Raw genomic sequence first — 23,477 nt, forward strand, 5'->3', positions numbered from 1 at the left:
ATGTTTCAAATTAAGCAAAATGAAAATATTTTGATGAATAACTCTGATTTTCAATTACAAAAAAAGAAAACATTTGTTATTCTGAACGACTGTCATTTTGTGAAGAAAAAAAAAGCTCTAAATGACAATATGTTTTGAATTTTGTAGATTTTAAAATAAAATCAAAATAAATTAAAACCATCCCTAAAAATGTAGTAAATCCTTTAAATATTTTTTCCATAGCTGTATATTGAAATAAATCACTTATAAAAACTGGGAAATAAATCCATATTTAAATTTGAAACCTCTATTTATCTGTGCAGCACATAAGTACAACCCTTTTGACAAACCCTGTCCATACAATGCGAAGCAATGGGGTCTAAACATGTCATGCTGATTGCAATATATTTAAAAAAAAACATCGTTTTTTGTTATTCACAAATAAGAGAAAGCCATACAGACTCAGAACGACTGCCCGTTTGGTTTCTGATTGTATAAATAGCTTGCTTCAGGCTTCAAGTAAACAGTCATTTCACATTTCTGATTGAAATGCTTCAAAATGCAACCATGGCTCCATCTGCTGCACAGAGACAGACCGATACACTTCATTACTCCGGTTCTACATTCCTCTATGAGCCCATAGCTTATTTAAAAGAAAAACAAGACTATCCATGGAATTTGGGATTAAACAAGGCAAATCTGCTTAAAATATATACTGTAGCAAATGGTCACTTATTTGGGTCCAGTACTTTTATGCTTTGCCCTAGTTTTTCTTTCTTATTTGCCTGAAGTTTAGCTCATTTGTACATTTTAGGTTCAGCGGTAACTCCTTATTTGCCCTGTAGCAGAAAAATGACCCATCAAGGAAAAAAGTACAAATCTGTATGATCCTCAAGATCTGAAAGCTTTTAAAAGAAAAAAAGGTAATAATTTATATACATATTTTCATGGTATAAAATGGCAATTTAAAGGGTTGTGAATTGAAATAGAAATCTATTTTATTTGTCCCATAAGGGCCCTGTAAGTTTCAGAACTCAATGAAAATAAAGATTTGAAATACCTTACTGTAACATTTCCATTGTCATTAACAAAAGTGAAATTTCTTAACTTAAATGTACGAGCATGAAAAAAAGAAAAACTAAGCACTATTGCTTGTGACGGGTAAAAAGAATGTGTAATTAGTAATATTATTTGGGTTATAAATTTTAAATGATGTATTCTGACTACAAACATATCAGCATGATTTTTTTTAAAAAAGACAGACTTAAAGCCCCGTTGCTTTGTCAAAAAATGCAAAACAAAAATTGAGTTAGTAATATTATTTAGCTTAATAAATGATGTATTCTGACTACTTTTAGGACACTTTTTATCTAATTATAAACATAGGAGCATAAACATTGAAAAATGAAAGAGCTTGAAAAAAGACAGATCTAAAACACTATTGCTTTGCATCTTACATATCATTTGATATCAGTGCTTTACAGATTAAATTGTGAAAATTATATTAAAAATGTAGTTAGTAATATAATATAAAGTCATTAATTTTAAATAATGTATTAAAACTACTTTTAGATGACTTTTTATCTAATTATTTATTTATCCAAATATTACTCCTCCCTGTTTATTTTTTTTACCCATTTACTGTTTAATGGAGAGCAGATTTTTTCAACACATTTTTTAAACATAATAGTTTTAATAACTCATTTCTAATAACTGATTTATTTTATCTTTGCCATGATGACAGTAAATAATATTTAACTAGATATTTTTCAAGACACTTCTATACAGCTTAAAGTGACATTTAAAGGCTTAACTAGGTTAATAAGGTTAACTACAGGTTACGGTAATTAAGCAAGTTATTGTATAACAGTTTGTTTGTTATTGTTTGTTTGTTTGTTTGTTGAGTATTGGAAAATAAATAGCTTAAAGGGTGTAATAATTTTGACCTTAAAATGTTTTTCAAAAAAATTAAAAACTGCTTTTGTTCTAGCCGAAATAAAGCAAATAACATTTTCTCTTGAAAAAAAACATATTATCATACATACTGTGAACATTTCTTTTCTCTCTTAAACATAATTTAAGAAATATTCAAAAAAATTAATTGATTAAAAATGGGGGCTTGTGATTTTGGCTTCAACTGTATATTTTATATTAGTTTTAACTTACCAATTATTGTATCACAGAGGTGATTTAAAGTAGCCAAGAGAAAGAAAATGTTTTTAATTACATTAAACAGCTCATTTTACCAAGGCTTCCCAAACTGGAGTTAACGTTGGAACTGCTGTGTTTGTTTGTCATGTCATAATAAAAATGTAAAAAATAAAACAAAATAATTTAAAGAAATCAATACATTCACATATAAGAGGACTGTCAACAATTTTTTGAATCTCAGTATGACATACAGTACTATTATGACAAAAGACAAGTGACCCGACAGCCAGACAGAGCTAAAGCAAAACAACACAAGGACACAAAGTACATTCTTCATGTTCAACCAAGGGCAGGATCCTGTCAAATTCATTCACAGTTCTCACAAATTCCCATTTCTCTATATTTAAAGTGATAGTTTGCCCAAAGAAAAGTCCTCTCATTATTTTACCCACCCTCGTGTTGGTTTAAAACTGATAAACTTTTTTATTCCATACTGTAGAAAAATATTGTGACAATGTTGCATTAGAGAATGGCACATTAAAAAGGGTTTCAGTAACTCATTCAGGCCTAGAACAGCTTGTGTCAGCGTAAACCCTCTTTTGGCATTAAATACTGCTGTCAGGATTTATATATTTTTTAATACATGCAATAAAAAAATTGTGTGAGCAGTTATTTTTGCAGCTTATAGCATATGCGTTTGTTGGAGTTTTCCTTTCCAACACAAAATTTATTGGAAAAAAAGTTTTTAAATGAATCATGACGCTGCATGATTTGCTAAAGTTTGCAGTCATCGATTTATGAGTATTTGCAACATTATTTAATAAGTAATAGATTTCCCACCCCTGTATGTGCATTTAAAGCTATAAATCACCCAAAAATTTACATACTCATTTTTACTCGCCCTCAGTTGGTTCCAAAGCTTTTTCCCCCTCCTGAACCTCAAAGAAGATATTTTGAGGAAATCTATTAACTGGCAACCATTGACATCTATAGTAGGAAAAACAAATATTATGGAGGTCAATGGTTATAAGTTTTTTTTTTCTTTTATATATAACAGAAGAAAGAAACTCGATCTCACTTTATATTAAGTGGAGATAACTAATACTTCCACTGAAATGAATAATTTGTTACAATGTACTTACTGTGCAAATACATGTTTTTACACTGTACTTATGATTGATTAAATACATGCATGTATTCACATCTGTAAATAATTTCCTTCAATTATGTTGACATGCCCTACGCTTTAACCCACCTTTAAACCTACCCATGCTACCAAACCTGTCTCTAACCCATATCCCACCTCAAGGGCACCAGAAGTATTCTGCTGTACATTATAAACACAGTAAGTACATTGTATTTATTTTTTGATGCAAGTACATAGTTATGGCCACTTAATATAAAGTGGGACCAGACACTCAAAGAGGATTGTGACAGTTTTTAGTTTTGGGTGAACTAGCCCTTTAAGACAATGCATTACAATAATATTGTAAGCAATTCTTACTTAAAAACTATAAGTGTGGGCATACAATATGTGATTTTTGCTGAATCTAGCTTGAGTAATTAGTCTAAGCAATCAAAGAATTTAGCCAATAAAAACAACACAAATGATTTCTCCCCAGCATCTTCAAAGGAAGCAACACAAACCCCCAAACAACACTGGATACCTGAGGTAATTTTATTTTTATAGTTCAATTAAGCTTGCATAGCTTTCATCAAAATTGTTTGGTATGACTGATTTTTTATTTTTTTTGTCAATATAGTCATTTAATTTAATTGATCTTTTAAAAAAGGGCTTAACATAAAGCAATGTTTTTCTCTACATCATCACCTATAGCTTTAAAATGCATGAGGCCTTTATATTTCAATGGATTTTGACTGCATGTCAGTGTTTTATCCTTTATTAGCTGGAAAAAAATTCTGAAAGTGATCCCAATGATATTGTTACTCTACATAATTATATTTGTAGTCTGAAGTTTTACATTCAGAATGATTTTCAGAATGAATCATTTACCTTTATACCGAGTATATCCAGGAATCAGAGAGTGAAATGCAATACCTTTTAAGACCTTTTTTAAGACTCTTTCCATACATTTTAAAACCTTAAAACCACTTTTTAACCAAAAACACTGTCGAGATTTTAACTTACAGTATATTTACTAAATAGTCATGTAGGAAATGAATCCAAAAACTAAAACATTATTCTTATACTGAATAGAAATCTATTAAATCTAGCTAGTTCAGCAGGTTGGCGCCTATAGAACTGCAAAAATAATAGTGTTGTCTTCGTAACTGCAGTAAACAAAGCAGCATGATGTCAAATCAAGTAGGATTTCATGGATTTCATGAACTAAACGGCATCCTGATATTCGCAGATTTAATTAAGGCAAACTTGAGCATACAATCATACATTGCATAATCAAAATTTAAAACCTTGCAAAATTGCATTTAAGACTTTTAAATACTTTTTAAGGGCCTTAAATGTCTCTACATTGATTTATCAACTTTTAATACTTTTTAGGACCCCGTGGACACCCTGTTATATCGGGGTTTGTGTGAATGGCCTTTAAATTAAACCTGCTGGCCATAAAAAAGCAGTGCTTTCCAACCCTGTTCCTATAGGGGCACACCAACAGTAGATATTTTGGATGTTTCCCTTATCTGACCCATTCAGTTCAGGTTTTAGAGTCTCTTCTAATGTTCTGATGAGTTGATTCAGGTGTGTTTGATTGGGGAGAGGTTAAAAATGTGTACTGTTGATGTGCCTTTAGCAACACAGATATAAAGTGATCATGTCTCTTCAGAAGATTTGAATTAAATCACTTGATTCATACAATTTTTTTAATGTCCTAAAGCATTACCCAGATCATATTTATAGAGATAAAAATATACACAGTAAAGTGTCTCCCCAAACATACAGAGCAAAAAATGAGAACTTGTACAAAATCCACTGAAAATGATAACACACTTTCACCAGTGGAGCAGAGGTTGAGCTTGTGACATTGTCTGACCGGCGGGCGACTTCACAGAGACTGTGGCCCAGTTTACTTAGAGCCAACACAGGATGAGTCTGCCTTCCAGGACCATAACAGGTCAACCTAATTTCAGAATGGTCGCAAATAAAAGTTTCATATACCTGACGGCTATTAAAATATTCAGTGGAAGCGCTGTTCACACTGAGAGCATTTTTATTTATGTATGGTTGATTACTAGGGGCTCCTGTCCCTCGATGCCCTAACGTTACAGATAGGGTAATGTTAGAGGCAGGAATTTGAATTATTTCTATTAAAAACAAGCTGCAAAGAAAGAAAGAAAGATAGAAAGAAAGAAAGAAAGAAAGAAAGAAAGAAAGAAAGAAAGAAAGAAAGAAAGAAAGAAAGAAAGAAAGAAAGAAAGAAAGAAAGAAAGAAAGAAAGAAAGAAAGAAAGAAAGAAAGAAATGGTTTGTCTATAAACCCAGCAGGCACACAACATCTTAAGACGATAATATTAGGTTAGATTTATGTAATGAATAGAGCCAGACGGAATCTGCTGACGTTTTTTGCTTTTTTTGTGAATAATTTTGGTAAAAGTCTGTGGATTTCTGCAGAATTATTTTGGGAGTATCACAACTAAAACCTTAATTTATTAAATAAAAAATAATATATTTAAAACTTTTATTTAATGTTTAAAATGTAAATCCAATTAGATTCTTTATTTGGCAAATAAAGCAAGTTTGTCATATAATATATCAAGTAAAAGACTGTACAATCTGCATTGTACATAAATCAGATGAACATTTTCACAGTAGTCAATGATATTAATGTAATTAATTATAATATAGATTTACACACTTTTACTCAAGTAAATAAACAGAATTAATGATGGGGTAAAAATCTGTGGAAATGTGCGGAAAATCTGCGGAATTCTACGCAGGCAGATTCCGGGTGGGCCTAATCATGACGACCTAAATTCAATGTTTAGTCAAAGTTTAAGGATGTTATTTTGATGTCCAACACCAACGTCAAATTACATTGATATTTAGTTGATTTTGCTTTGGAAGGTGACCAAAATTCAATGTCTGATAGATGTCATAGTGGTAACGTCCACACAATGTCAAGGTGTAACAAGATTAGACATTGATATTTGAATAATTTTCGGTTGATTTTAGGTTGGACGTTGGACATTGACATCGGCCTGACGTTGGATTCTGACATTAACCTGATTTTAATTTCCAAACAATATCCAACGTCCCAATGACATTGGGGTACTTTGGGGTACAACGTCAATTTGACGTCATGTAGACATCCTGTGCCTGCAGGGAAGTTCAGCGCAATCTACATTACATTTAAACTTGGATTTGATAAATAAAACTCATTCAGAAAAATACAGTACACGTTTTTCTAAGGGATTTCAGTTTTTTATATGCTTTGCATGAATTAAACCAATTATACAAACTTTTATGTAAGTTTCTGTCAGTATGTCAGTGAAAAATAACACATTTAATAAATTAAATGAGAAAAAAAAATCTAATGCATTTTTGAGAGTATTACAACGGGACAGATATAAGTTAAAATAGTTAACAACCCAACACAGAAGATCCACAATTTTCCTAAAGTTTGTCAGGTGTTTCAAACATGCTCGTGCAGGACCCATGCTGGCTTTTTGCTTACTCTAGGCTACAGCAAGCCCACACTAAATCTACAGTGTCCAGTGTGGGCTAGCTCAGGTATGGTTTACAGCTGTGGGCTCATTAAGGCTCTCTGTAAGTAGCCCACACTAGTAAACAACCTACATTAATCCCACGAAGGACTAGTGTGGGCTAGGGATTGACCGGTAAAAGATACCTTGGATAAAAATATCTTGGTAATACTTTATTGTGATTTCTACTCAAAAATAAGTTCTTCTTAATTATCTGGGTAAAAAACAACTGTTTTTTTTCCCATTGAATGCACTGTTCAGGTCCATAGCATACTTGGATGTTGGTTTATAAGCGATTTGCTATTCAATGTTTTCTGAATCATGGGCTGACCAGTAGCTTTTGATGTGGATTTCCCGGTTTCCTTTTCGGAACTTACCATCCCTAAATATACTTGTAAGCTTATGTTTTATCACTGTTTTGGATTATATATATATAATCCATACCTGTCAACCCTCCCGTTTTTCCCAGTATTCTCCCATATTTTACAGTTCTATCCTGCTATCATCCCGTAAAGGTATTTTCTTATTTTTCTCACGTATTTTCAATCTTTCTATGAAGGGTGGCAATAGAGTCAATCCTCTCTATACGCAACCCATACCACCAAACCACCAGGGTATGCCTCTTGCTCTTAAATGTGAATCTGTTCTGTGCTTTCGTTTTATTTAGGCATGAAAACACATTGAAATAAATATAAAAACAGCAGGATTCCTTTCCTCTACATTACAGGCGCCGTTGCCCCTCCTATGCAATCCTCAAAACAGTCAGTTCATGTAGCGATGTGTGACTGTCAGATGCGCTCCATGTTGATAAATAGATGCTGTTTCCCAAATGGATTCTGTACACGCAATTTAAAGCTGATCGAAAGCCTGGGTTTTGGAAGTGTGTTTGAACAGTTTGAACAGACATATACACATAATTATTATTAATAATAATAATATGCAAAGATTTCGGTTTTGATGGGATTTCTTTCAAACATAACAAATTTTGTCTTAAATGAGCCCAACAAGTTAGGAAAACAACCGAATGCTTTCATTATAATGATGTGTGCATTTTTAAAGTGACACCTCTGTTATTTAATGTAATCAAATAAAAAATCTAAATGAGGGATTCATTTATTGCTCTTTAATCAGAATGTTCAAGTTATAGAGTGAAGAACAGATTAATGCAATTTGATACCTTGATTCTATTTCTTGATATTAGCTATTAATTTCTAATTGCTTACTAATAAAATACTATTTATTATATCCTTTGTAAATAATAATAATAATAATAATAATAATAAAATATACTGACCGTTTAACTGTTTATTTACAATGAAACAGCTTCAGATTTAGTTATAATATTATAATATTTAATGTAATATTAATTTGGGGATAATTTTTGTTGGGGGGGGGGTGTGGGCATGGGTTTTTGCAATATTTTCACATTCCAATTTTGACAGGTATGATATACTTTGGTGGACTATCACTTTGGGACTTTTACAGCACATATTGTTTTTTTGACTGTTTTTTAGTAATGGCACATTGAACACAACTTTCAACAAACTGCATTTCTTATTTTGTTATGTTGTTTGTAAATACACTTTTCCCGATAAATCAGTCAACAGGTCTACGTGCCCCCCTATGGGATTAAAATGCCCCCTCAGTTATGACATCCTGGTGCTGGGCCTGCCTTAAAGAGACTTTAGCATTACCTAGTTCAACCAATGGTTGACAAACTTACATACTGCACCTTTAATTTAAGAATACACTGCATCAGTAAAATAAAATGTTCTTGTGCATGGTAATTCATAATATTAATAATTCAAGAAGTGTTCAGGCAGTTTGCTCTACATTGTTCTAGAAATGCATGCAATTTGTATATTTAAATGAAAATTGTTAAGTTTACTATCTATTAAAGTCAGCCTCAATCAAGCCTATAACCTTTTATATAAATAATATTAGGTGATTTTAGTACCATTCTAGACGCACATTTAATGTAAATGTACAATGACCTTCACTTGTGTGTTGAAAAACCAAAGCTCCTTTAGAGAAGCTGAAAGTAAGCTTGCGAATTTTAAAAAGATGTATGAATATTTGAGTAGCATGTGATCTGTCCTGCTGATGTGTGAATCTTCACAGGTCATGTTGTGTCAGCAGTTGTGTGTGAGAAGATGTGCAATTCAGTCGAATACAAATGACGAATAAGACAAAGCAACAGAGAAATAAAGCAGTTTTCGGGGGGCTAACTGTGTATTCCAATCACGTCACCCCCCCCACCCACCCACCCTTCACATCACTTCTCTCCTCCCACGGTCAGCCTGCCTCTACACTGTTTTAATAAGGAGCTGTGAATTAGAAGATGGTGGGTTGCTTTGCCCTGATGCGTTCTACTTAAGCTTAACGCAAATCCACAATTAGTTCCTGTGTGTCCATTAGACACATTTTCGGTGAGTCCACCTCTACTATGAATAACACATTCTTCAATGATGTACACTTTCAAACAATCGATTTGTGTTGGGACATTAGGTTGGTTGCAAATTTAGGTGGATTGAGCATAAAACAATTAAATTGCCCCCCCAAAAATACACCCAGGAATTCTGTTGATTCATTTTAAATAAATTGTTTCAACAAACAGCAAACATCATTTGTTAACTGTATTTGGTAGAGATCAATATTTGAAAATAACCTACAACTTCCTAAATTTATTTAAAAAAAACTGCTTAACAAAAAACAGCCGATGATAAGCGCATTTCATGAGTTACATACAGTACATATTATACATATATATGCATGCTTAAGTGAATTATGTCGAATTTAGTGATCAAACTTAGTTAAGTTGACAGTGTTTGGGGAAAATGAGTGTATGCTAACCTATAATATACCTATAATATAAATGAATGATTGTTTCAGCAGATATGATAATTATATAAACCAAATGGTGACAAATTTGCATTCCTGCAGGTTCTATCTAAAACTTCCATCCAAATACAAACAATGCATCTAATTTGACTATACTTTTGGACTGTATGCAGGTAATTATCTTGTGAACACTTACGGCAGGTCGGTAGCCAGGGGGGGTTCAGAAGACAAAGGTCAAGAATTGAAGAGTTCAGATGCAAAAACCTCTAAGGTGCCATCTGAAATTTTCTTAAGCATTTTTCTTAGACTTCTATATTTATGTTGAGTATTTTTACTTTCAAGGCAATGAAAATAACATATTAATTGACATAAAAGGAAAATTACTCAACTTTTTCATTGTAGCCTAAGGAAAATGATAATTTAGTAGGAAAATTCATATGGCACTAAGAGGTTTTAGAATCTGAACTCTTCAATTTGTCCCATACATGAGCTCATTTGTCATATTTTGACTGTTATGCCATCATAAATAGTGAAAATAACCCATCAAATAAGGCTTTAAGACCAAGTGGAATCCTGGTGTGACTTCAGTTAATCAGTTTTGTTTAATGCAAACAATTACTTTTCAAAAGGCTGTGCTAGAAAACATCTGACATAAGCAAGTCATCTTCGCTACTGTATTGTTTTTTAATTAAAGAAAATACATTTGACAACTTACTTTTATTTTAAATCTTAGACCTTATTCTTGAAAGAAAACATGACCATTAAAAAATGTGAAGCACCAAAAGTGACCGATATTAAAATCAATTTGAATACTATTCTGGCTTTGTTTTCTACGAATTTTCCAATGTACTTTTTTACAAGAGAGGCTAGAAACATTGTGAAGCTCTAAACTATTATTATTATTATTATTATTATTATTATTTATTCCTTCATTTTCTTTTTGGCTTAGTCCCTTTTTTAATCCGGGTTGCCACAGCAAAATGAACCACCAACTTATCCAGCACATGTTTTATGGATGCCCTTCCAGCCACAACCCATCTCTGGGAAACTTCCATACACACTCATTCACACTCATGCACAACGGACAGTTTAGCCTACCCAATTCACCTGTACCACATGTCTTTGGACAGTGGGGGAAACCGGAGCACACGGAGGAAACCAATGCGAATGAAGGGAGAACATGTAAGCGCCAACTAACCCAGCCGAGGCTCAAACCAGCAAACTTCTTGCTGTGAGGCGACAGCACTACCTACTGTGCCACTGCGTTGCCGCTATTATTATTATTAATATTAATATTATTATCATTATTATGTTTATGTTTAAAATTTGTATTATTTAAATAGCCAAATTCTGACTAAGGAAATTCAATTGTGCTGGCCAGATTGATATTTGCCTACTAAATTACAAAAGTTTTTAATTTAAAACTCTTTTTCTAATAATAGATAATGTTCTAAATTTGTATTTTAAAAATAAATATTTGTCAAATTTCTTTATTCTAAATAGGAAATTTTATTGGTACGTACAAAAGAATGGTTATGATTACCATCCGACAAGCTAATCCAACTAAACACAGTGCTTAAAACGACACCTTAATTCAGTATTTAAATCTCATAATAAAATAGAAAAGTAAGGCAAATAATTGCAAAAACATCTGCTTTTTTGAGAAAAAAAGAAGCACCCCTTTCACCAGGCTGGCTACAGGCCTGTACGATGTCTATGGTGTTTATTGGACTGAATATTTCCCCAAATAGAGTGTGCGATCATGCATTCACTAAAACATTCACTTAAACACTAAAACCTGAACCACACTGTTCCAGTTACTATGACCATTTATGTGAAGCTGCTTTGACACAATCTACATTGTAAAAGCGCTATACAAATAAAGCTGAATTGAATTGAATTCACAATGGTATGAACCATTATAGTGGCTATCAAATGTATATTTATATTATGTTATTTTAATATTAATATGATCATTTAATATACAGATCAAACTAAATCTCATTAATTAAAGAGCTGCATCATATTAAGAAAAAGCAGGTAATACATAATCTGTGCTTTTTAGAATATTGTCCTACTGTATATCTTTATCTTTATATATCTTTATATGGAATCCCCCAAATAGGCTGTTTTTTCAAATATAACAAACTCATGATAGGTCAGGAAAAAACAGAACTCTCAATAGGCAATCAGTTCAACACTAGAGTAGGATTTGATCTCAGTCTAAGCATATCGATGTTTAAATTTGTTGAAATTCAGATGGATGATTATTCTGACATATGCCGTAAGTAGCAGACTGCAGTGGTCTACAGAGTTTACAGAGGGGAGAGCAGATGATGATGATGCGCTTTGAGGTCAAATAAAGATGTGCAAAATTTCTCACTAAAACTTTTATGTTATAAATCCTATGTTTACTACTACAAGCAATTAAAAAGTTAAAAAGTTACTACAATATACCAGAGCTCCAAGATGCAACTAAATAGATTTTTTTTTCTGCTGTTGACACTACATTTTGTTAGAGATCATGCTGGTGTCACTATCTATCTGTCTAGCTGATTAGTATTAGTATTAGTTATGTATGAAAATACACATTAAACATAAAACACAGGCTCAGATTGTCAAAAACAGTGCTCAGCATAAAAGAGTACACCCCTCACAGATCTCCGTTTAAATTATTATTTTCTATAGGATGCTTTGCAATAATATGTTTGAGAATGCACATCAAATTAGTCAAAACTAAAGCCAAAACTACAATTAATCTAAAAAAATAAAAAAAAACTGAGATCACAGTGCAAAAACGAGTACACCCAAAAAATATTGAAATATTTTTGCAGTAACTTGTTTGAAATGAAATATATTAAAATATGATTTTATGCCTAAAGTTGTTGTAATAAAACTGTTTTGTTGGAATGCACAAAAATTAACGGCTGTATTCACTGAGAAAATGATAAAAGCATTTTCATTTTAAAAAAGGGTTTCAAAAATGAGTTTAGATAGTTTTGTGAATCACAAAAGTTCTGTACAGCAGCACTGTCAGGATAAAATCTCAAAGTCAAGCTCTACTGCAAGAACTGTGGGAAAAATATTCATTAAAGCTCTTCTGAAAACTAAAGTAACAAAGAAGCACACTACGGTCTGGTAAACACACACACACACACACACAAAACAAGTCTATAATACCACATCAAGTGCAAATACTGTTTATCGTATTAGCAGTTCTCACAAATGGTGCAATCAGATGCTTTAATTACAAGTTAATTAAATATTAATTATTAATTGCCGGTTCATTCCGCTGTGGCAATCCCAGATTAATAAAGGGACTAATCCAAAAATCAAATGAAGGAATGAATTACAATTACTATAAATGATCAAAATTAACTTGAATTTTTATTTGAATTAGTTTTATTAGTTATTAGTTCATTTAATTATTCAAACATTTCTCATTAAGTGTTTTAATTCCTATTCATATTTAAAGTATGTTTTGACCAAGTGCATGCAACTTTGGTGAGCTTTAGTGACCTTTACAAACAAAATATCAAATAAAAATTCATTTTTAAAGAGCCCAGATGCAAAAGCCTTTAAATTCCATCTAAATTTTCTTCTAAAATGATTTTTCTCAGCCTTTTATGTTTATGTTTAGTTATTTCACTTTAAAGGTAATGAAAAGAACCCATCCCAGCAAGCAATAGCCATCATTTTACAGTCTATGTCAAGCATATAGACCAGATCTAGTCCGGCTACATGCAACCCAATTTTAGCCCGAATAACCTTAAATTTGGTTGCATGTTGGTTTTTTGCAAATTAAAGCTTATGATATGTATGACATTCCATCATGTAAGCAAAGTCAATTACATTTATGAAGTACCTGCAAGTAATAGTTTCTCTTTTTCGGTGAAGTATAGACCCAATCTAGTCCGGCTATGTGTAACACATCTCTAGCCCAAAAAAACTTAAATTTGCTTACCTGTCTTTTTTGGCTAAATACCTGGTGATATGTATGATATTCAGTCAAGTCAGGAAAGTCAATCCGCTTGTTAAGTGTGACGTCATGCGGAGCGGCTTCCGAGTCCAAGCGCTCTATTTAACTGAATGGGGAGATTAATGAAATGGTAATAATAAACGTTTACAAAGCGATTTAATACTTTCGAAAGTCCCGATCGCAATATATATATGTATATGCCTAATATCTGATGGCCAGAAAGTAATTCATTGTTTTATAAATTGTTAAAATTTTGGTATTTGTTATGCAGCAAGCCCAGAGATTGTTGTGTACACTATGACTTTATATAAAATTAACTTTAATGTGCGATATAAATAAAAAGTGATCATAAACAAATGATTTCTCCACTCAAGTGAATGGCGGCTTGGACCCGGAAACAGTATTACATACGTCACAAACACTTCACCACTTAACAAGCGGATAGCATTTATAAGGTGTTTGGGTTTTTAAAAAATATATGTTATTTTCATAGCCTGAGCATATCACCATAAACATGAAAATACAGAACCTACATACAAAAGCCTGAGAGAAATACAAATTTTAGAAGAACATTTATAAAATTAGAGAAATTGGAAGAGAACCTTCATTCATAGGGCATTAAATAATACTGTTTGATTATCGATGCAAACTGTAAACCATAAATCTAACAAATCAAACAGAAACACAAGTTCATATCAGAACATGTAAATATTCCCCAGAGCAGCGACTTTTCCTCCACATTTCAGAATCCACTTGTCCTGTCCCGTATAGCTACACAGCCAATGCCCTTGCTGCAGGTGGAAAAGTGAATGAGTGATTGAGTGGATAAGCATGCTGAATAACTTTTACTCAGCTCAGTCAGCCATCAGTCAGCCTCCTCACACACAGCAGGGGCCGCTCTCAGCCTGCCATTGCAGTAAAGCACAACTGGAAGCCCCCACTCTCTCTCTCTCTCCCTCCCTCCGCAGAGTAAGCTCTTACACTGCAGACGCCCACATAACATTGAAATGAAGCCTCGCCTGTAGGCTGAAAAGCCGAAAAACTGTCTTTTCTGCCAGCGTACAGAGAATCATGACAGACAGACAGACAGAAAGAGAATCAGAAAGAGCAAATATCGCTTCTTCAAGACCTCAGCGTATCATTCCTGAGGTAAACCAAAGTAGGACGCAGACCGCAAGTCATAGATTACACCACAAGCGCTAAAACGTTATGCATCATGCAAGCGCTCTTACCTACAGCGATGATTCAAAAGGTGAAAACTTGTGGGAGTTTCCATGACTGGCACGCCACAGCGCAACACACACACCAGATGGGAAAGTAACACTTCAACAAACACTTGAACAAAGAGCCGCTATGTCCACCGAGAAGACAGCAGATGCATTGCTTTGCTCCTAGTTGTGAAGTCACATAGTGAGTAAGGGTGTTCCAGATCCGCAATAATAGGCGATAATTATAATAAAGTGCTAAAGCTCTAGAATTCTGCAGTGTGTGTATGTGTGCGTATGTGAGAGAGAGAGTGTGTGTGTGTTTATGTGTAGGCAGGCCTTTCACACAGAGATGATGCTGCACCATGGAAACCTGTGCAGATATCTGCAGCTAATTATGCAGCGACCCGCTGACAGATATGAAGAGGAAAAAGCACCATGGAATTAAAGTGCCAGCTCTGGCTGCCTCCATTCTCCACACCACTATTGAGAGTCAAGAAACATGTGTGTACGGGAAAGAGATATAGAGCAAAGACTTAAAAGAGTAACACATAGCATGATGTAATCTAGCAACTCCAGTGGAAATCCTTAAACTACTTGTGAATACAAATACTTGAAAAATGCCTAAAGAGTAGTAGTAGCCCATGCTAGCGTGATGAAACCGAGTTTCAAAATAAGAAAGTGTGATTTCAAAGTAAATCTTCCAAACCTGACTTGGGGTGTGTTCAAATTTAAAGTTTGGTTCTCCTGGTGCCATGAAAAAAGCAAGATTAATATAACCCTGGTTCATTTAGCCAAAATGTACCACTATATACATTTCTGGAGAGCGCCAAATGCGTCCCAGGAGATACGCAGGTTTTGTTTTCGTGAATCCACTAGTGATGGGAAGATAGGATCATTTTAATGACTCGGACCTTTCGAGTCTTGTTCAGTGAGATGAATACATCTTTTTTCGAGTCATTTTGTTCATTTCGTTCAATTTGCCAAGATATTATTAATTTGCTCTTCAGTGTTGGACTCTCAATAAGGACTTCAAACCAAACTGAACTGAGCTAAACTGAACTAAACTTAAACACTAAAAACTAAACTACCCTGATCCAGTTACTATGACCATTTATGTGAAGCTGCTTTGACACAATCTACATTGTAAAAGCACTATACAAATAAAGCTGAATTAAATTGAATTGAATATTAAAATGATACGAGTTGCTACAAACTCATCTAAAACCCCACCAAACATCGATCACGCTACAAGTCATAAAGAATCCTATAAGAAAAAGAAAATAATAATTTATTGTTCACCTGGTCTTTTGTCTATGATTACGTCAGCTCACCTCGTTACACATGTCTTCAAATTTGAGTAGTTCATTCACATCACATAGACAGTCCCATATAAGCTTAACCAAAACAAGCTGAAAGTATTCATGACTAGTTCACCTTTCGAGTCTTCTGGTTTTTGAGCTGTTCGTTCATCACGTTCATCAGAGAGATGACTCAAACCCAACGACTCAAATCAATTCTTTTTTCAGCTTTAAATGCATATGATTGACTTCTGTCATTCACGTGATGAACGAAGGACTCAAACCTAGGACTCGAGAAATGAATGGATCAAATCTTTTTCGGGCTCTGGCTGCATATGACTGGCTTCTGTCTTTCACTTGATGAATGAACGACTCAAACTCGAAAAATGAACTATGAAAAATGTAATGATCTTCTACTTTCCCTGCACCAATGTGATCATGCAAGAATGAATGAATCACTCCCTGAGAGGATTCATTGTTCTTGAGTCATACAAAAGATTCGTTCAAAATGAACCAATTGTTTAAGGACGAACCATCTCTAGAATCCACCAGAGGCCGCTGTGTACGCTTTTTAAGTTCTTAAATTTCTCTCGCGAGTGCCATTCGTGCCTGCTGTTCTCACGTAAATCCACCAGAGTCGACTGACTGACTTATTGACTGACCCACCCTACTCCTTCCCTAAACCCAACCGAAAGTGTTTTAAAAAGCAGATTTTACCAGTTTCTTACCCAGTTATATACTTGTTTATTTTATTTTTTGGCTTCTGTTTTAGTATTTCCCGCTTTCTGGAACTATTTTTGCCTGACTCATTCCCTGTCATCATGGTCAATTCCTCTCTGGGTCTCAAGTCCGCCAATGTACATGGAAAACTACTGGACAAACTGGAAACAGTGGAAAGCCTTCCATACAGTCAGAGGTTAGCTAGTATTGCGAGAAATAAAACTGCGTCATACCGCCCTGTAGCATTCATTTTAACAATGAAATGCAGCCATACGTACTTCTGGCTAAATAATTCACGATCTCCATAAATGTATATAGGGGAACATTTTCAGAATGGGCCTAAAAACTAATTAAAAAAAACTTTTATGTAGTGTACTTTGCGATTAGCCTAACAAACAGCCAAAGCAACAATGTGTGCTGGACTACATGTGCTTTTGTATTTACGTATATGGCCTGGTATATATATATATATATATATATATATGTTTTTTTTTTTTTTTTTTTTTTTTGGTAATTTAAAACTAGTAAAATGTGTAATGCTTCACATCAAATTAAAATATTTTATTATTTTATTTCATTATCAAATGAAAATTAGTGCAATATGCAAATACACAAAAAAAGAAAATATCCATTAGGTGGTGTGAATGATGTAGAATTTAGGAAGTGTTTGCTGTAAATGTGCTGTATTTACTTCAATTGCAGCTTAATACCATCATATGTCAAAATGTTCATATTTATTTTTATCAGTTTAAAATTTGTGAATGGGTATTGCTGGGTCAAGTCAAAGGCGATTCGAAGTATTTACAGCCACTTTTTAGTTATATGACACAATAAAGTGATATTTATATGAAATCATATTGTACACAACAGTCTCTGGACCTGCTGCATCACAAATACCAAAATTTTTACAATTTATAAAAAATTAATCTCTTTCTGGCCATCGGATATTACCCATGGAGATATGCGATATTGCGATCATGATTTTCAAAAGTATTACAGCGCTTTTTAAACGTTAATTATTACCATTTTGATGAGTCTCTCTATTCAGTTTGATAGAGCGCTTGGACCCAGAAGAGGCTTTGCGTGACGTCACACTTAACAAGCAGATTGCATTTTCTACGAAAGTTAAAAAAATTAACAACAACATCCACCATAGAATCTAAAGCAAGTGGTGTGATCACATTTGGTATGAACACAGCATAAAGGAGTCAAAACAGCCCCAAGAATTCACAACACAATGTGACTATAATGAGAAAAAACAGACATTCTGTCATGTGACCTTGTGTCCTGTTTTGGGTTCATTTAGATTAGTCTTAGCTCTGTGCTGCATTCATATTTACAATGAACTGCACCAGAGTTTGACTGTTTAAGACTGTGTACGCAGAGACCGTTTAACTTAAATATGAATACAACATAGACCAAAGGTATTGTTTACTTTTGTTTACCCAAAACTAGTTTTTCCATCATTTCTGTAATTTACCCTCACTTACATTCTTACAGAAATGAGTTCATAGTTTAATTTAGGTTCATCAAAAAATCTTGAAAATACTTTGTTACATTTACATTTTATGTTAAACAAATGTCTTTAATAACTGCCTAAACTTTCCATTGATGGATCTCAACATTGGGTGGCCGCTTTCCGACTTGATAAATACATTAGCATTCACAATAGAGTTCATTTTTAATCAAACCAAACATGTCAAATATTCATTTTGCAAGGCCTTTGTTTCCTTTTCAGATTTCTAAAGTTTGCTTTGCTCAATGGAGTGGCAAACAAACCTAGCTTAATTTGTGTTTGGACTAACCAAGGTTTAACACATTTGGATTGGCCTGAGGGTAAGTAAACGATGACAGAATTGTAATTTCTGGATAAACTATAGCTTTAATATTAATATAAATAAGTGTAGAATAACCATGAAAAGCAATTTCAAAGGCTATGTTTCATCGGTTCAAGCTTAACATGCCAGCACTCAATATACATCATGCACAGACTGTACTTAGTGATAAATATTTCTAATTAAACAAACGAGTGGGTTACTATAAAACTACATTCTTTGTCCAAATCACTGTACAAAGCTATCTGTAACGGTAATCTTTTGCAAAACTGTTATGTATGTTGTGGATATAAAAAAAATGTCTCTCCTTGCTCTATCATGATATAGCTACATTATGATTAAAAAAGCTGAGTATTTTCCATGGGACAAGCGTATGTAGGTCGGGGTGACCTAGTTGACAGAAGACCTACTTCAATCTGATTGGCTTTATCAAGGCGATCCAGTCCCTGCTCTGTTGCTTCTTTCAAACCAGGCCTGTTTGTGTATTATCATTTCCGAAAATCATCATAATAGACTCTGAAACATGCAGAATCTCGAATGAACAAATCAAATTTGATGCATCGCAGGGAATAAATTATGACTCAGCTGACTATTAAACATTGAAAAGAGGTTTTCTTGATTCTGAAGCAGAGAGGAAGTTATTACCGATACTTTCTCCTTTTTCATTCTGTTCTTTCTAACATGAAAGACCCAGATAATTTAGCTGACTCTCGTTGGCCTTTTGCCCAGGCAAGATGGTTTCAGATGGATTTCTAGAGAAAAACAGTCCAAGGATTTGGTGACCTTGTGAGGGAGTGATGAGCCTCTCAAAGGCATCGAAGCCAGCTTTTTATCATTTCAAAACTATGTTTATGGACACAAAACATACTCTAAATGCCACATAATGAACATCTGGATACGTTTGGTTTATTAACAGTTTAAAAAAGGACGAACCGTCTTGTATTTATCTATTAATCAAACTGTACATTTGCTTAATATAATATTTATATGATAATTATACAAAATAATTAAATTATTATTTGTGCAACTAAATTTAGACAATATTTCAGCAGTTTTTACATCTTTTAGATGTTTATAGTATAGCAAATCTGCAAATATATAAAATGGAATATGAAAAAGAGACCACAAATAGAGTGGGTTAATGGTATACAGTTAAAGTAATCACGACTTAAAATTTGGTGCAAAAGTTTACTGCAAATTTCTTGTCTGGTTTATGCCAAGAATTCATTTATTCTAATATCAAAAGAAAAATCTAACATAATTGACATGCATTAGTGCATTTGCCTTTATTAGTAAAAAAAATTTAAAGCAAAATTTCATGAGTTACAAGCTTAAGCCACATTACTTGTATATTTATTAATGACTAGGTGAACTAAATGCACCCACTTAAACATCTAACAATCCAAATCAATCAGACTGGTCTAATGTAGTTTCCAAAATGATTTCTCGATAAAATAAAGATGATTATTCTGACAATCAAACCCTAAACCTACATGAAGCATGTAACATGTTTCTAAAGTAGTAGCTACAATATTACAGTGCAATTCATTCATTAGTTTTCCTTTGCCTTAGTCCCTTTATCTATCAGGGGTCGCCACAGTGGAATGAACAACTTGTTCAGCATATGTTTTACACAGCAAATACCCTTCCAGTTGCAACCCAGTACTGGAAATTACTCATTCAAGCATATACACAAATTTATTTCATCCAATTCACCTAGCGCATGTTTGGACTGTGGGGGAAACCGGAGCACCCAAAGGAAACCCATGCGAACTCAGGAGAACATGCAAACTCCACACAGAAATGCCAACTGATCCAGCAAGACTCGAACCAGCAACCTTCTTGCTGTGAGGTAACAATGCTAACCACTGAGCCACCATGTCTCCCTATAGCGCAGTATCGTCTTGAAAAAAAATACACACATACTAAAAGGAGATTCTCACACATTAACAATTATAGAAAAAAATTACATAGAGTGATTATGCATTAATAATCTAAAACAAGTTAATATTATTCTAATCCTTTTTATTAATATGTTGAATTATTTCAAATTACTTGAAATATCTCACTTTATCTGCATTCACTTTATTTATCTTCTCTGGTGGACATGCAACTGAAATTATAATAATATAAGCACAAACGTTTAAAGAGGTGGAATAAATTAAGCATTCCTAATAAGCAACAGTGCCAACCAGAACTTGGACCAACATGGCTAGATTGCGTTTAACAGTAAACCCGACATGATTCCGATCCAATAAATCAAATAAATAAATGCGAACAAGCATATTAACTAACGCTAGTAACAAGCACCAGTTATGCACCTGAATTCCTTAGGGACAGATGGGTCAATGCTCAGCCAGAGGTGGATGTGAACATTTGAGATGATACCCGCAACATGCGCAAAGCTCTGCTGCTGACTTTGAGTAGGCGTACTTTCATTCCAGCCAGTGCAGATGCGTGAACATTCAAGTATAGGCACTGTAAAACGCATTATTTAAACAAACAGAACAAAAAGAACATATAAAACATGCATTCAGTTTTGTACATACCGCATGGAGCAGTTTGCCCATTTTGGGACCGACTGAACAAGACTAGAAAAGAAGACGCTTTCCAAAAAAAAACCCGATTCGGCTTCCTCCCTTTCCAAAAAAAAAAATCCAGCGGAAATAATAATAGATCGCGTTTTTAGTCAGAAAAGACTGCAGATGTCTATGTTATGAACCATCGTGGCTCCTTACAGACCGTCTCCATCCTTCTGCATCGGTGCGGTTCAGTGCAATGGCTGCGCGCGTGCATACGGTGGTCTGCGGACGGACTCCCACGACGTCAATCAAACAAGTTCACCTACGCTTCACTCCTGAGCGCGAGGATTGGTTATGAAGTTGCATTATGTCTTGAAACATAAATTATGCTCTCCGCCACATTATTCATGTCATAGCGCCTCCTGCTCGCGCATGTGTTTACAGGCCACGTGAGTTTGTCTTGAGCTCATCTGTAGAGTCTGTAGCACATTTATTATGTTTTAGTAGAGCAGATTTCAGGGAAACTACACAGATGTGTGAACATATAATGTTTATTTATAGGTGTTCTGTTCCAAAAATGTTAACGCAAGTGTTGACATTGATATTAAGAAAATTAATACTACGAATAAAAAAAACTGTTGTATCCATAAATCAACCATGATTTTACTACACTAACCATGGTATTTTGAGTAAATCTGTGGAGGTATTAATCACTCTAATAATGGTTAATTTTCATGGGTCTAGCACAAAGAGAAAATAATAAATAATGTATGTACAGTGCTCATTATAATTGAGTACACCCCATTTTGAAAATGAATATTTTCATCAATTTCTCAGTGAATATAGATCATATATATTTGGTTCATTTGAACAAAACATATTTATTAAACAGATATATTTAATCAAATAATATTTAGGCCTCGAACATCATCAGAAATATAAAGACAATACATTTAAATTCATGTAAAATATTGGGAAAGAAAACTACAAAATTTAATTTAAGAAATATATTTTAATTTGATATTTTTCTCTAAAATATGGGTGTACTAATTTTGGATTATTGTCATAGGTTATTTTGTTAGATCAGCTCCAGATTTGGCTTCAGTACTGCATTTAGTAATCCAATGCATATGTGAATATAATATTGTGAAGCTTCCTATTTAAAATATTCATCTAAATGGAAGATTTGTGAGGGGTGTACTCATATATGCTGTCATTAAATAGATTGTGAGTAGTGTGCCATTGTCTTTATTAACTGTTTAGTAAATCTGAAAATGTACAATTGCTACTGTCTGTACATTTGTTCTATGGAAGAAAAAAATATTTTAAAATGTGAAAAAAATTATTCTAAGAATGTGAAAAAATTGTGAAAAAAATTGTGAAAAAAAATGTGAAAAAAATTATTCTAAGAATCAAAAATCTACTTTGACTGTTAGATAATGTTGGATAATGCTAATAGCAGTCAGAACACCTTTTGTAAATACCTACTGCTGACTCTATAGCCAGTTGCTTTAATGCAACACCACACCATAAAGCACCATCAAAAAGGTGGGAAAGCTTGTCATTGTGGGGGGTAATGACACAGAGTTCTTCTCTGCAATCAGTTTTTATATACCAACAAAAGTATTATATCCCAAATTAACAAAAGCTACACTTTTACATTGTTCGAATTTTGCAGCACATAGCCTCAGTGGATAGCACTGTCACTTCACAGCAAGAGGGTTGCTGGTTCAAGTCCCTGATGGGCCATTTTGTGGGGAGTTTGCATGTTTTCCCAGTCGCATGGGTTTCCTTCAGGTGCTCTGGTTTCCCCCACAGCCCAAAGACATGCGCTATAGGTAAATATTGTACTGAATTTAGTGTAGACTACGTTTAGTGTTTAATTAGACTAAATTAGCTATTTGAGAATGTGTGAATGTGAGAGTGTATGGGTGTTTCCCAGTACTGGGTTGTGGCTGGAAGGGAATCTGCTGCGTAAAACATATGCCAGAATAGTTGGCTGTCCATTCCGCTGTGGCAACTTCTGATAAATAAGGAACTAAGCCGAAGGAAAATGAATGAATGAATGAATGAATGAATGAATAAATTAATGTTTGTTTATTTGTTTGTTTGTTTTGTCATGGTTCTGTGTGATTGGATGTTGCCACTTTTTCACTTTAATGGCTGCATCAACATCTGTCAAGCATTGACGTCATCACTTGTGCTGAACGTACTGTTATTTTTAGTAGTTTGTTCTTTGAATATTCTATTTCAGCATGTCACAAT

The 23,477-nt window shown here is 33.8% G+C and overlaps 1 protein-coding gene across 26 annotated transcripts in view; it reads right to left on the bottom strand.

The window, feature by feature from the left end:
• The window catches only part of lrrc7 (leucine rich repeat containing 7), a 231,768-nt gene extending 210,298 nt beyond the window's left edge, over nt 1-21,470 (bottom strand). For all 26 annotated transcript variants that reach the window (XM_087257400.1, XM_087257442.1, XM_087257428.1 and 23 more), the window contains exon 1: nt 21,240-21,470. The gene's annotated coding sequence lies outside the window, so the exon portion shown is untranslated. The remainder of the gene's footprint in view (nt 1-21,239) is intronic.
• Between the last annotated feature and the right edge of the window lie 2,007 nt (nt 21,471-23,477).

Source organism: Danio rerio, chromosome 6 (genome assembly GCF_052040795.2).
Source record: "Danio rerio strain M-AB ecotype USA chromosome 6, GRCz13ab, whole genome shotgun sequence".
Classification (NCBI taxonomy): domain Eukaryota; kingdom Metazoa; phylum Chordata; class Actinopteri; order Cypriniformes; family Danionidae; genus Danio; species Danio rerio.